Source organism: Chrysochloris asiatica, unplaced genomic scaffold (genome assembly GCF_000296735.1).
Source record: "Chrysochloris asiatica unplaced genomic scaffold, ChrAsi1.0 scaffold00301, whole genome shotgun sequence".
NCBI lineage: Eukaryota > Metazoa > Chordata > Mammalia > Afrosoricida > Chrysochloridae > Chrysochloris > Chrysochloris asiatica.
The window spans coordinates 111,529-126,574 of record NW_006408819.1 but is presented as its reverse complement, the minus strand read 5'-3'; positions in this window follow the sequence as shown (position 1 = coordinate 126,574).

Sequence of the window (15,046 nt, the reverse complement as noted above, 5' to 3'; positions counted from 1 at the left end):
GAAGAAGAAAGAAGAGGAAAAAAAAGAGTAATCTGATACAATGTGATGAACTTGACCTATATCTATGGATGCAGTAGCTCAAAAGAGGGAACAAATCTTTACAGCAAGGATCATTCCCACCCCCTCGAAACACAGAGTAGACAGAGATGAACAACTTGGACATTGGCTACCCAAAATGGGGGTGGGGTGGGGCTACAAAGGCAAGAAGTGACTGGGTTTCAAGCTTTCAAGAGGGAGCCTAGATCCAGAGGGCACAAAGGAAGATAGAATCTCCAGTGAGTAGTATCCAATCTGTCTGGGTGTGGCTGATGAAAGGACATGCAGATAGGTCTCTTGTGGTACAATAGTGAATAATTGTTATCAGCACTGACTGTGAGGTTTGGAAATGTATAAAGGTAGACGTTTTGTAGCAAAAGGAGGGAAGTGGTTGACTTTGCAGTCCAGGCGCGGAGGGTCCCCTGGGACCACCAAGGGAGAAGAGCGGCGTGCGGGACCCTACCCAGAGAAACAGTGATGCCAGAGATGGAGGCAGAGATGATGACTTGGAGAGATGGAGCGGCTGGGAACTCTAGACCCAGAAAGGGAGAGGGGCTGTGTGCTGATGACCAGGGGGCAGCCTTGCAGGGTATATACCCTTTGGTTGGTTGATGATACATGGAGGAGATTGTAACCATTGCAATGAAGTGATATATGATAGGATGAACGTTAAGCTAATGTTCACTCATGTAAACTATTACATAATTCACAATAAAAAATAATAAGAGCTGTGATTTAGTCAATCATAAAAGGACACATATTGCATGAGGTCAATGTTATGAAAAGTAAGGAAAAGGTTTCCTTGCTAAATGAAACATTTTATGATGGTCCAGGGTGAGTGGGGGAGGAGGAGGTGGGGAAGAATAAGTGAATGGAGGCAAATACTGTTAGCTGATGGCACATGGAATAGATTGCAATCATTGTAATGACACATTATAAAGTGTATAATTTATTGCTGGTGATCTGTTCTGTAAACCTTCACTGAATTCACCATTAAAAGGAAAAAGAAAAACAAAAACATCATAGCTAAGAAGTTCAATCCTGTGACACATGGAGTCACTAGGAGTTAGAATCAACTCGACAGCCTAAATCATGGCTTGGTTTGGGTTTGGGAGCTTGGGAGTTACAGGACCAGGATGGAGGGAGAGCAAGAATGAGTCTTGGACGACCACCCAGGTCCAGCTTGGACAGCTGGCTGAGTGGAATCACCTGTGACCCTGGCAGAGAGCACGGTCGTAAGCTGTAAAAAAAAAAAACAAAAAAAACCGAAACAACAGATGAGGGGAGGAAAGCACCCAGGCCTTTGGCATGTGTATCTGGGAGATAATGCTTACGGAGATGAGGCAGCTGGAAGGAAGAGAAGACTGGGGGATGGGGACCTGGAAAAGAAGAGCTTTCTTTTCAACATGCTTAGCTTGAATTGACCCTAAGACATCGGAATGGTGATGGCATGTAAGAATTGGAGCAACAGTCCACGTTTTGGAAACACCATCATGCAAAGGAGTCCTGGTGTGGTGCTATAAGATAAGCACAGGACTGCTAACTGCAAAATCAGCAGTTCAAACACACTAGCTGCTCCTCGGAAACCTTATACAGGGTTGGTATGAGTTGGAACCGACTCAATGGCTCACAACAACAAGAACAACCAAGCAATAGCTCAATTCTAAGCATGTTGAAAGGACCCCTGGTGGCACAATCATTGAAGCACTGGGCTTCTAACCAAAAGGTCAGAGGTTCAAACCCATCATCAGTTCCTCCAGAGACAGATTTGACAGTCTCCTTCTGTAGAGATTTACAGCCTGGGACCCCTTACCGAGCAGTTCTAGCCTGACCTATAAAGTCAGTGTGAGTTGGAATGAATTCAGTGACAATGGGGTTTGGTAAGAGTGTCCTTGTAATCATCAGTACAACCCAAGGAGGCAAATACTAGTATTTCCACCGATATTTTATAGGTGAGAAAATGAAAACCAGAGAGGGTAAGGGGCTTGCCCCATGTCACACAGCTCTTCATCAGCTGGCATTTGCACCCAGATGGTCCTTGTTGCAGCATTTCTGCTTCTTATCTGCATATCGGAGTCCTGGTATGGCACTGCCCAAGAAGCACTGGACCGCCAGGTTAATTAGAACCCTATGGTTGGTGGTTCAAACTCACCAGCTGCTCTTTGGAAGCCCTATGCAGGGTCGCTATGAGTTAGAACTGACTCAACAACACACAACAACAAGTACCAAACACCTTCATATTACCGGAGAAGTGGGGTGCTAGGGAAGGCAGTTCGTGTAGGCGATGGGAGCACTGGGCTAGGTACCGTCCAGTGCTCCCATCGCCTTCCATAAGAGTGGGTTGGAGAAATCGTTGTGACAATGAGTCTAGACTGCTCTTCTGAGGCGTGCTGCCCAGAGAAGGGGTGGGGGAAGTGGACAGTAACTGGAGGTGGAAGAAGAGTCACATGACAATCCTCGTTAAAAAAAAAAAAAAAACAAAAAACGTAAAGGGGATGCTCATATGAAATGGATGTTTTTGAAATTGTGGCAAAAAATATATCACAGAACTTTGGCTATTTCAACCCTTTTAAGTGTAAACTTCAGTGACATGAGTTACATTTACCATGTTGTGCCACTAATCATTTCCAAAAAGGTTTCTGTCCCCCCTCAAACAGAAACTCAGTGTTCCCTAAGCAGTAATCCCTCATCCTTCCTCTTCCCAGATCCTGGCAACCACTAAGAGCTGTTGGCCTCTCTGTGTTGTCTACTCTAGAGGTTTCTTGGAAGTGGGATCAGACAATGCATCTCTTTTTATGGCTGACTTTCACTCAAGTGTCCATGTTAGAAATGGATCACAACTTCATTTCTCCTGATGTTCGTAACATTGTTTGTTGAATGAATGAATGGTGTGGTATCTGAATGTGTGTGGCCATGTGGTGTGAGGATACACCACATTTTGTTCATCCATTCAACTGTTGACAGACACATGGGAAATGGACGTGTTCAGAAGACAGAAGAGAAAAGAGTAATTGCAGGAAGGGAAGTCCATGTGCACATGAGAAGAAGCAGTCTCCAGGGTTCCATTTTGGCACTCTTCCAAATGTTGTGTGGTCTTTCCCAGAGCCATCCATTTTCTTGGGCAGGCATGAAGAAAGCAGATGGTTAGACTGGTCCAGATTTCATGCTGTGTCAGGTGGTTGTGACAGAGGGACAGTGGGGCACGGGAGATTAGGAAGAGATCCATGAAAGTGGTGGACTACTCATGCTGAGCTGGATTGGGAGAGAAGTGAAGAAGTTAGATCTTCTGGGCAGGACATAGAGGAATTGATGGATGAGCAGAACATTGTGCCTAAAAGGTAGTAGTCAAGACAGCAGCTGACCAAGCTGGAAAAGAGAGGAGATGGTTTCAGAGAGCAGAAGAGGAGCTGCACTGGAGAGTCCAGAAGGGATGACAGACTGCCAGCTGCGGACAGGGTCTTGTGAAAACTCCATGGGTGACAACGAACATTGTCCAATAAAAGACTGGAAGATGAGCTCCCTAGGTTGGAAAAGGATTTTCATGAGACACTGCTTCCACTTCCAGTTACTGTCCACTTTCCCAGCTCCTGTTGTGAGCAAAACACCTCAAAAGAATTGTCTCCGCTTCATCTCCTTGCATTCTCTCATTCTCTCAAGATGCATAATGGCTGAAACCATGAACTGGGGCTCACCAGTCCCATGACAATGCCATGGTCCCCAGCAGAGTTGCCTTTTGCTGTGCATAAAGCCACCATGAGTCAGGAGCAGCTGGGTGGCAACTAACTAGGGGAACATGCACTGGGTCCATGAAGTGTGTGGGTCCCTGTAGGGCTGGGCCCACAGGGCTCAGGATGAGGAGCACTGGGCTGAAAGCCCACCCTCTCCTCCTCACAACTTCCCTTCCTCCTCATCCCAGGAGTCTCCTTGCCGCCAACTGTACTAAACTCCGGAAAACCATGGCGGGGAGGTTTTCCAATTAGAACATTCTTTTTCCGAACTGAGATGATTCTGAAAGCAGCAAAAAGCCATTCTTCCAAGTAGGCAGGAGCTGCTGCCAGCAAGGCCTGGCTCAGCCGCTGCCCTCTTGCTCAGAGGCCTGGCCCAGGGCCCCAACCGGGACATGGGACAACTGGCAGAGCTGAGAGGACTCAGAGGTCCAGCATGGCAGCAAAGGTACAGGCAGAAGTGGATTACCTGACAATCATGGCAAGCACAGGCTTACTGGTGTTTACTTACTAATCACAGGTAATTATTCATTACAGATTAGTAATCACCAGTAATCCATGATTACCTTGCTTATTAGGTGATCAAACCCTGGGTCCAGGCTGTGGGTGGGTTGATGGCAGGAAGTGGTGGTGGTAGGGGGGCTTTGAGGATCTGTGCCCCACCTCCCTCACATTTGAAGATAAGTTCACTCACTGTCCCCTGGGGTGCCTCTACTCACAGAAGACAGATCCCCAGACTTAGATTCCACCCTTCGGAGCTGAACAGGGTTGGGTCTGACTTGTCTCAGGGAAGGGTGGGAGTGGCGGCAGCTCCCTAAGGACAGGAGGCCCAAAGGGATGAGGCCTCACTCACCCAACACCCTAGGGAGCTGGTTGGAGCTGGTTCCACACACAGGGGCCTGGCCGCCTCACCTCAGGCTGCCTAAGGCCAATGTGGGTGCTGACACGCCTGGGGACCCCTGCCCTGAGGACCCGCCCTGCTGGGAGCTGGCAGAGTCATCCAGCAAGTGGTAACTGGTGGAAGGGCTGAGGCTGAGGCAACTGGGCGGGGCAGGGAGCACAGAGGGAGGAGGGGACTGGGTGCAAACAGGAACCACTCCCCTCCCCCCCTCCCACCCCGAGGGGAAACTGAGTTGCCTTAGAGTAGCTCTCTTTGCTGCCTTCCAGAGCGTGAGTGTCCTGTCTGTCCCAGACTAACTATATGAGGCCTGCTGGGTCTCGTTCCCCATGGGCCTCTGTTTCTCCATTTGTGCATACAGCTCCAGGGCTCCAGTTGGTTGGGTGTCTCCAGGCTCTTCTCGAGCCTACTCACAGCTTTAAAGCCACACCCAGCTTCTCCTCCCTAGCCTGGGAATGTTTCTGCTCATCAACCCGCTGGCCTGACTTCGGTTCTCAGCCCTGAAGATAGGAATGGGGCCTCTGGATCTTCAGAGTGTTGTTCATTCTCTCTTCCTAACTGCCACCTGCCTCTCCACAAGCCTACCTCAGCACTGGGATCCCCACCCGCCCGCATAGAGCCAACATCTTCACCCCCAGAGCAGAGTCTTCCCGAGGGCCAACTTAAGGATGGTAGCACAAGGGGAGCAGAAAGTAAGGAGGGACAGGGCCACACTCAGGCTTGGCAGGGGTAGATCTCAACAGGGGCAGCCAGCAGCCAGCAAGGCCTTGGACATGCCGGGCATCCAAGGGAAGGTTCATCAAGGAGATAATGCTGCAACTGAGAGTGAGTGGGAGACCACCCTGTGTCCCTGGGGAGGAAATAATATCATTTCAAGCCAAAGGAACATCTTGTGCAGGGGCTGGAGGCCTGAGAACACTTGGCATATCTGAGTTCATGTCATTTGGGCTGTATGGTGCCTGAGGGCACAGAGTTTAAGAGGAGGTGGAAGAAGCCAGCAGGACTGTGAAGTCTGGCTGAGGGGACAGGAGGTGGCCCTGGGGTCTGGGGGTATCATGGAGGATTCTGTTGGGCAGTGAACAGGTGGGCAGGGCAGGGCAAGGCAGTGACTGTTCGAGTCAAACCCGTTTGTAGGCACAATCAGCAGCTGGGCCTGGCAGCCTGGCGGGAGGGAGGAGTTGAGGAAAGGCTGGCCTCTGAGCTGAGCTGGCCTGGGTGAACTGGCCTGGGTGGGGTGTGTGTGTGTGTGTGTGTGTGTGTGTGTGTGTGTGTGTGTGTGTGAGTCATCTGGGAAGAGCTCGAGGCCCCCGGCAGCCCTTGAACACCCACCCCTCTGGCTCAGGCTTTCTAGGTGCTCGCTGAATTAAGGTTCTGGGGGGAGTTTGCCTTTGTTTTCTGGCAAATGGGCTTGGGAGAGAAGAGCCATTCTCTTCAACACCCTTGCATTGAGTCCCTGGCGATGTCCTCTGCCTTTTACCTCTCAAAGCTAGAGACACTGGAGGGGGACCAAGGCCATTTAGTAAATACTTTCAGAAGTGGGAATGCCAAACCAAATCTAAGGGTGCCTGCAGCCAAAGGTCAGAAGAGAGGAAGGTGGAGGGAGGTTACCTGCTGGCAAGAGATGGAGATGAGCTTGGTGACTTCAAAGACAAAGTCCCCTCACATGTCCATTCAAGCACATACAGCTGCCCCTCACTCTTCCTCCACCTGGCCTTGGTGAGCCTGTGATGAATCAGCGGGTTCTGACCTCCCAGGCCCTGTGGTAGAGCCCTGTCTTCAAGAAGGAAGTGATCACTGTGGTTTTGGAGAGTTGATGACGACCTCAGAAGTTCTGAAGGATGACTAAGAAGTCACTAGCAGAAGAGGGGATCAATGCCAGTCTAGCAGTGGCATCACTAGGAGGGTACAGGGCAGGGGGCGAGCACTGCACTTCCTGACAACTTCAGAGGGGCTGACACCAAAGAGGGAAGGAGATTCAGGACAAAGAAGAAGGGTGGGGTGCTGGACTCTGTATGTGGGCGGGGCTAAGTCTAGGGATCTGAACAGAACCCTAGGTGACAGAACACAACGCGAGGGTGCTCGGAACAGAAGGAGGCCAGAACTCGGGAATGTTGGGGAGCCAAGGGGGCAAGGGCAGGGCTGGTTCACACGAAACCCCTGAAGCTCAAGCAGGCATCAGGGTCACGTGTTTCAACTACTGAGTTGGATATCAATTTGGAGACTAGGTGGGAAGGAAGGGGACAGGCGATGGGGTGGGTGAAGGGGGGTGGGCTAGGGATCCCACAAAGGGGGTGGGAGTGGCCATGGAGAGACTGGGATGCCGCAGGACTGAATGCAGGCGTTTTCCTGTTGGCCCATCCTTTTGATAGGTTGACTCCTTACTAATTCTTGGACTGACTTCACTAGCCTGACAAAAGACGCCAAGGGCTTATTCGCATCCCCTGCATTCTAGGCCCCAGCCCAGGGCATGACACCAAGTCCGCCCTCAAGAGGCCTGAATGAGCGTGCCTATAGGGATACAGGTGTCGCCTCTGGCTGCGCTGGCGAGGAGGTCGCTGGGGTACCTGGGGAGCCCCAGCCCCGCCAGCCTTCCGGGCAGCCTCATCCTGGCACGAGATTGCAAGATTTCCTGCCGGAGCGAGGCCGCCGCGCCTCCCCCGCCGTCTGGGCTCTCCATCTGTGAAATGGATCTGGGAACAGCAGGGACCGACCCATCTGGGGAAGTCGTTGGCCTGGCGCGGGACTTAGCGCTAGGGCAGGGTTGCCCGGACGTAGGATGCGCGGGAAGCCCCTCTGCTACTGAATAGAAAGAATTGGGTCTGGCCTGTTTTCTCTCGTGAGCAGTGAGCTGGGAAGCCAAACTCAGTTTCCTCCACGGCCAGTTGGACTGGGGCCAGGCCTCCAGGGTTTCTTCTGCAATCAGGCGGGGGACCTTGCCAGGGTTTCTCCACAGGTAGGCGGCGGGTGGTGGGATGGAGGGGGGAAGCTGCCTCGGTTTCCCCCGCGGGCAGGGGCGAGCCTGCCTCGGTTTCCCTGTGGGCAGACTGGTGGGCGGCGGGCCTGCCTCGGTTTCCCAGCGGTCAGGCAGGGACCCCTGCCTCAGTTTCCCCGCCTGGCAGGCGGGGCTCTGGGCGGTCTCAGTTTCCAGATTGGGCGTCCCTGCGGGGAACGTGCGGAATGCGCCCAGCGCATCTACCTAGCGGGCGCGGGCAGAGGAAGGGGCCGGACAAGGGGAGGGGCGAGGGGCGAGGCCCGGCCGTTGCCTCTGAGAAAACCTGTTTGTGCTCTGCGGACGCGCCCAGTCCGCGCCTCCGCTGCCGCGCCCGCGCCAGCCCGGTCGGCACCTGCACCAGGTAGGGTTGTCGAGTCGCCGTCGGAAGAGGGTTGCCCCAGACCTGTGTGCCCAGGACTGGGGTTGGGGGATCGGGACCCCTCAGGCCCTCAGTTTCTACATCTTTACTGGTAGACCACTTGGAGCATGTCTGTCCGGGCCGCTGGGGAGCCGCATGGTGCGCTGGGTTTGCTTTTTTCCCTGGTGATTGAAGAGTCTGACAGGAAGACGCAGAAGGGCCAGCGTGTCCGCTGAGGCAAGTGGCCTGGATCCTCAGTCCTGGCTCTTTATAAAAGAGACTTTGAGAGTTGGCAGATGGCCTGGGGCCCGGGTGGTCTGAGAGTTGACTTCTAAGAACTAGAGGATCACGGATCAACCCTGAGTCCATTTTATGGATGAAAAAACTAAGGCCCTGAGGTTGGCTCACCAGGGGACCCCTCATTCGCTTAGAGCCCAGAGCGGGGGACTCAAAGTGTGCTCTTGAAGGGCTTCTGCCAGACTTTGAGCCACCGGGGAAGGGAGCTGCGCAGACAGACAGCGCGGAATCAGGTGTCGGTCGCTGAGCGTTATCTAGGGGATCTGCAGCGCTGTCTCTGGGGCTGGATTGTCTGGATGGGGGCAGAGGGAGCCAAGAGCCTTGTCCTCTTTGGAAAGGTAGAGCATGACTGTCTCAGAAAGAGACTTGCACAGAGTCTCCTTGAGCCCTGCTACTTCCCAGTGGGGCACCTGGGCGACCCCTTCTAGCCCCATTGACCAGTCCTGAGATCACAGTTCTGAACCCCAGGCTACCTTGGCCTCAGGGACCATTTGAGCTTCTGGTCTTGGGCCTGGCTAGGTGTGGAGGGGGCTCTGGGTGAGAGCTCCAGCTCCACTCAAAGCCCCTCCTCACCAGAGGAGATGGGGCCAAACCCTAACTTCCCAAGGCCCCTCTGCCTCACTTGAAGTCCTCAAGGGCCAGGATGCAGATTACAGACCAGGGCAAACCAAGACCTACTCCAGGACTGGGAGAGACACCTGCCCTGCCCTTTCCTTTCCTCCAGCCCCAGCCCCAGCTCCAGCCCTGACCTGGTACCCAGCAGGTGTCCAAGATGTCCTCCAGACACACCAAGGACAGGGGGCTACAGACAATGCAGAGACTTGTGGCTCAGACTGGGAGGGTCAGGGAAGGCTTCCTGGAGAAGGGGGCTTGCAAGCAGGACTGGAGCCTCTCAGGTCTGCTGGAATCTGGCCTCCCCATTTGTTCTGAAAATCTAAAGCTGCTTCCTCCTCAGCCCTCTGTCTGCTCCTCCCTGAGCTAGCCTTGCCCCAGGGAGTGACAAGGTGGCAGGAGAGACGCCATTCCATAGGGAGCTGCCACCTGAATCGAGAGGACAATAGGTTGTCCACCTCAATTCCTGCTCAGCTCAGAATCCGAGTCAAGATTTAGAAAAAGTCCTCCCCACCCAACCGTGTCCACCGTGCAGCCTGTATTTCTGCCTCGATGCCATCCTGGGACCCTAGTGTGGAAACAGGGACTTCAGTATTACCACCTGTTCCTAGGACTCAGAAAAGTACCCCAGACTGGGAAGCCTCCCTTCCTCCCTCCCCTGTCAAGCGTTCACAGTTGACTGGGCCTGGTGGTCTGGAGCTTACTAGGCTGTGTCTCTGATGGCAGGGGCAAGGCTCAAAGGTGCCCCCAGACATTGGACCCATGGCTGGAGTGCCCTGGGGACCGCTGCCTGAGTGTGACAGTCAGGAGAGGTTGACAGCTGGTGGGAACTGGAGCAGGGGATGTATATGGTGCAGAGGGAAGAGTGCTCTCTGTCCGGATCCTGATGAGGCCACAGCACCTCCTCAAGGGCTGAAGTGGGCAGGTGTCCAGTAAGCCCACTGGCCAGGGCAAGGCCCCAACTGAGGAACCTGTTTGGAGTTCTCTGCTGGTCTGTGTCAAAGATGTCGGTGGTGTTTTTCCATGATTCATTCAGAGTTAGATTTTTGGGTACCTGCTGAAGTCAGATGAGCAGTCTCTTTGCTTGGCATTGTTTTCACTTTTAGCTTTTTACCTTGACTTCATTGAAAAATTGCAGGGACTTTACAAGAGCCGCACAGAGAGTTCCCAGAAAGCTTTACCTGAGAATCTTAGGCCACATTTCTGACTAGCTTTCTTCAGGGGACTTGGCATTTGTGTGACAGTAACCTTCCACTGGGTAGGGAGGGTGTCTGGCTTCTGTAGTGCAGCTACAACAGAATGACCACCAGTGTATGATTTTGTTGTTGTTAAGTGCTGTCAAGTTGGTTCTGACTCATAGCGAGCCTGCATAGGGTTTCTGAGGAGTGACTGGTGGGTTTGAACTGCTGAGCTTGAGGTCCAGTGTGTGGTCCACAGCGCCACACCAGGACTCCTACTGAATGGCTTTAACAGACATTTACTCTCTCACAATTTTGTTGTTGTTGTTAAGTGTCCTTGAGTCAGTTCCAACTCATGGCAACCCTGTATAGGGTTTCCAAGGAGCAGCTGGTGAGCTTGAACCGCCGACCTTGTGGTTCAAACAAACCTTGCAGTCTAGTGCATTAACCTACAGTGGCACACTAGGACTCCTCTCTCGCAGTTTAGGGGGGTTAGAAGTCCAACATCAGGGTACCGGTTCCACTCTCGGCTCACTTCTTTCTCCTTTGCTTTCTTAAAAGGTGCTAAACAAACAAACAAACAAACAAACAAAAACCAACCTAAATAAATAAATAAAAGGTGTTGCATACCCCACCCCAGGGAAACTCCCTTTAAACCAGATCAGGACTGTGAGCTGAGTAAGGGGGTTGCATCCCACCCCAATCCTGCCTCATTAAGATAAATGAACCCTTTCTCACTGACACTTGGACATCAGAATCTACATGGCAAGTGGAGGGTAATTGCATCCGATTGTAAAATGGAGGACACCCACGCAATACTAGGAATCGTAGACTAGCTGATTTGACACAGATTTTTTTGTGGGGGACTTAATTCAATCCATGGCATTCACCTGTTGGCGCTGCACAGTGAATGTTTCATCTTGGCTAGACCATGATTCTTAGTAGCCTGGTAGTAATGTAGTGATGTAATCATCTTCTGGGGTCCTTGCGATGAGAATCTCCTAGAGACCAAAGGGAAGATTGATGTCAAGACGGATGTTGATCGCCAAGGGATGCCAGGTGTTGAAAGGAGACAAGGGTCTTCTTCTGGAGCCTACAGAGAGAGAAAGCTTTCCCCCAAAGCCAGTTTTAAGGAGCCCTGGTAGAGTAGTAGTTACGAGTCGCACTGCTAACCTCACAGTCAGCAGTTCAAAACTACCAGTTGTTCCGCGGGAGAAAGATGAGGTAGGGTCGCTATGAGTCAGAACCGACTCCATGGCACACACCACCACCGCAACAAAGCCAACTTTGAATTAGGACGTCGAGCCTCCTAAACAGTGAGAAATTAACTTTCTTGTGGTATTTCTGTGACAGAAGCACTATAGGACTAAGGCAGAGGGATTCTAGTCCCGGTTCTGATCCATACTACCCAAATGACTGTGACCTCAGCCCATGTGACACTTGCCCCGATATTTGCTGTGCTGTAGTAGCTGGGTGGGAGGATAACCTCTCAGATATTTCTGGAATTTGATGGTTTCAAAGATGCTTTCACAACCAAAGACACTTTGAAGTCTCCCAACTGTCCTTGAGGTGGGCAGGGGTGGTGCCAGCTTATTTTCTCAAAGAGAAACTGAGGCTCAGGGAAGGCCTTAGCCAATCCTGGATAAAACATGGCGACCTTCTCTGGGACACAGAAACCGAGAGAACCTAGAGAGTGGAGTTGCGGCAGGTCTTTGTGGAGAAGAGTCTGGAAATGAGAAGACCGGCAGCTCCTGTAGACATGTCATCAAACTTTGCTGTTCAGACCCAGGTGCTGTGTGTGTGTGTGTGTGTGTGTGTGTGTGTGTGTGTGGAATCTGCTGCTTCAGCACATGCCCCGGGGGCTCTGGATGCCGGAGAGGACCAGAGGCCACTTCCAGAAACACTGCCTGGCTTTCTGCCTCTTCTTGGATGGTTCTAGAGGGAGCCGGGGGAACAGCAGCTTTCAGAGCATGGGGGCCCAGGCTAACTAGGAGAGCCATATGCACCCAGTAGCTCCTCAGTCTGTTCCTGAAGCTGCAGTAGCTGGGCTGGGGCCAGTGATGGACAGGTCCCAAGCAAGTTGTGGTCTGGTGGTCTGACTGGGCCCCCTTTGTGGGCCCGACCGGGCCAGGCCCCTGAGGACTGTGGATTCAGCAGGTCACTTACTGATGACCAGGCCAGTATCCCAGACGCTTGTAGTGGCTGAGGGTGGCTATGGGATAAGCAGGCACGATGATGGAAGGTTCTCTGGTGAAAATGGCTCACATCAACCAGTGAGGGCCTGGGTTAGGCATCAAGACAAAATCATTACACAGGAACAGGGCTTGCTTCGGGGAGTGAACACTAGGGCCTCTCGTCCTCCCCCTGACTCCTGTCTGTCTCCCCAGCTCCCAACCGGATGGGTTTCTTCTCCTACAAGCTTGCTGACTTTCGGCAAAACTGCATCTCGGGTGTTTTCTCCTCTCTGGGTTTCATATTCTTATCCCGAACTGGAGCAGTCTTAGAGGTGAGGACAGAGCTTGTGGGACTCTGAGTCCAGGTGGGATGGGAGGGACGTGACAAGGAGGACAGAGGAGAAAAGAGGGGCGGGCGGTCAGGCCACATTTACACTCATAACGGAGGTGGGGAAAGGGGGAGAGTTCTTTTCCCCTTGAACCTCACTCAGGGTCACCTAGGCAGATATAGCAGCCAAATCCTAACCATCCAACACATGCACACACATCTACACTCATACAGACACACTCACACATCGACACACTCGTACACACATCTCCCTCTCCAAGGAACACCCAGTATAACCGTTGCTAGAGCAAGAGAGACGATAAAGGAAGAGACAGAAAGAAAGAAAGAGTGTTGATGTGTGCACACGTGTGTTTGTGTGTGTGGGTCTGTGTATAGCTGTGTCTGTGTGCGTGCATGTCCATGCGAGTATGTCTCTTTGGCTGCCATATCTGCCCCAGGGCACAGACTGGCTTAAACCCACGTGGCTCCCGGCCCTGCAGGAGGGCCCCTTTTCGCCCAGGCCATGTGATGATGAGACCAGGCACAAGTGTCCTGACCTGGCATGGCAGCGAGGGCCTGTAGCTGCCTTTGGCAAGGGGTCCTGTTTGGAGTGAGAAGGCTGCCCTGCCTACCAGCCCTGCTGACCATGGAGGCCAAGTGACATGGATCTCTGAGGTGCCCAGTAGCTCTCAACAGTCCCTTTTGTATGCCTCCCCACAACAGCTGGGGGAGAGTCCAGTCAGGAAGGACCTCAGGCCCCTAGGGGTACTGGGTGGCCAGGGATGCCCTCCCCGCACTGCTTCAGACAGTTGTTTCCCAGGGCCCCTCCAGTGCTGCCGCCTAGAAGTCTGGATTCTGGGGATTGGGGGCGGGGAAGGTGGAATTCCAGACTTTCATGCAAAAGTCATTTACCTGTAAATGTAAAGCACGTTGACAAACACCCCTCTATGCTTTTTCCATATTCCGTTTTTTCCCCTTAGCGACCCAAGTCTCCTCCAGCTCTTTTTCCACGTGTTTTTTCATCATTCCTGTGCCCTGCTTGCCTCCAGGAGGGAGTGTCATTACGGGGGCCACAGCCATCATAGGCGCCACAGGCCGACTCACGCCTCAGACATGGCCCAGTCTTGAGTGGCAGTCCCCTTCCCTGGGGACAGGGAAGCATGGAGGGGGTTACCGCCTGCTTCCGTATATCCCCCAGGTCCTTAAACCCATGCTGCAACCTGCCCAGGGGCCAGGGACACGGAGTGTCACTTCTTCCAGAACCTTCCTCAGCCTGGCCCATGGTGCATGTGCAGACTCATCCCTGCACAGCCTTCTATGAGACGACAGCCCCACCGAGTCCTGGGGATGGGTGGGATGGTGGTGAAAGTGGTCATAAGTCCCCAGATGGAGCAAGGTAGCTTCTGGCAACTGACCCTGAGGTTATTTCTTTGGGCTCAGCCAAGCCCTAGAGGCCTGGTGAGGACCAGATCTCATTAGCCTCAGGGACTACAGGGGAGGGCCCAAGACAGAAGCAGGATCACAATCAGGCCTCTGGATTCCTGCTCCAGGGCTCTTTCAGGGTCACCGAAGCAGGAAGAAGCCACAGTGGCAAGTGTCTTCTTACAGAAAGGCTCTGGTGTACGTTCGGTCCTCTGCTGGCCCCACAGGCTTCTCGGCCTGCATCCCGTGAAATGACATATGATGGACCCTGAAGGGGTGGTGTCTCTGCCGTCTTCTTCAGTCTTGGGGCTCCCAGGAGAGCGTCACGGAGAAGTTCTGGAATGAACAACAGGCTGGGAGAAGTCACTAGCTGCCCGCTTTTCTCCAGCCAGCAGGCTGTTGACTCCAAAAATTTCACCTTTCGCTCCATACCCGACACAGCCTGGTTTTGGGGCCAGCTCTCGGCATTTCACACCACGCATTTGCTTGAGGACCAGGTAGCTATTCTCAGAGGCGTTCCTACAGCAGAGGACTTTGCTGGGGCCACTGAAGCCTCCTTGACCAAAGGGAACATTTTGGGGGAGATACAGGGAGGAGCCTTATGCCCATGCCCAAACCCCCTCCAGCGACTTGAGCTGCCAGACAAACAAGGAAGGGCATGGCTGGGAAAGTTCTGCAGAGTTGCCCTCCCTGCCTCCCCAACACCGTCTTGCTGCTGGGGGTGGTAGCACCTAGCTGGACTTCAGCTAAGAGGAATGTTTAGAGGCGCTCCACCGGAGGCTGGCTGGGCCCTGGGATTCTGGTACACTGGTTGCAGAACTCTAATCATGCAACTGTTGGAGGGCCAGAGGGGTTGACTGTTGTTGTTGTTATGTGCCATGGAGTCGGTTCCGACTCATAGTGACCCTGTACAGGGTTTCCAAGGCTGTAAATCTTTACAGGATCAGAAAGCCTCATCTTTCTCCCATGGAACAGCTAGTAGTTTCGAACTGCTGACCTTGCGGTTCACAGTCCGATTCGTAACCA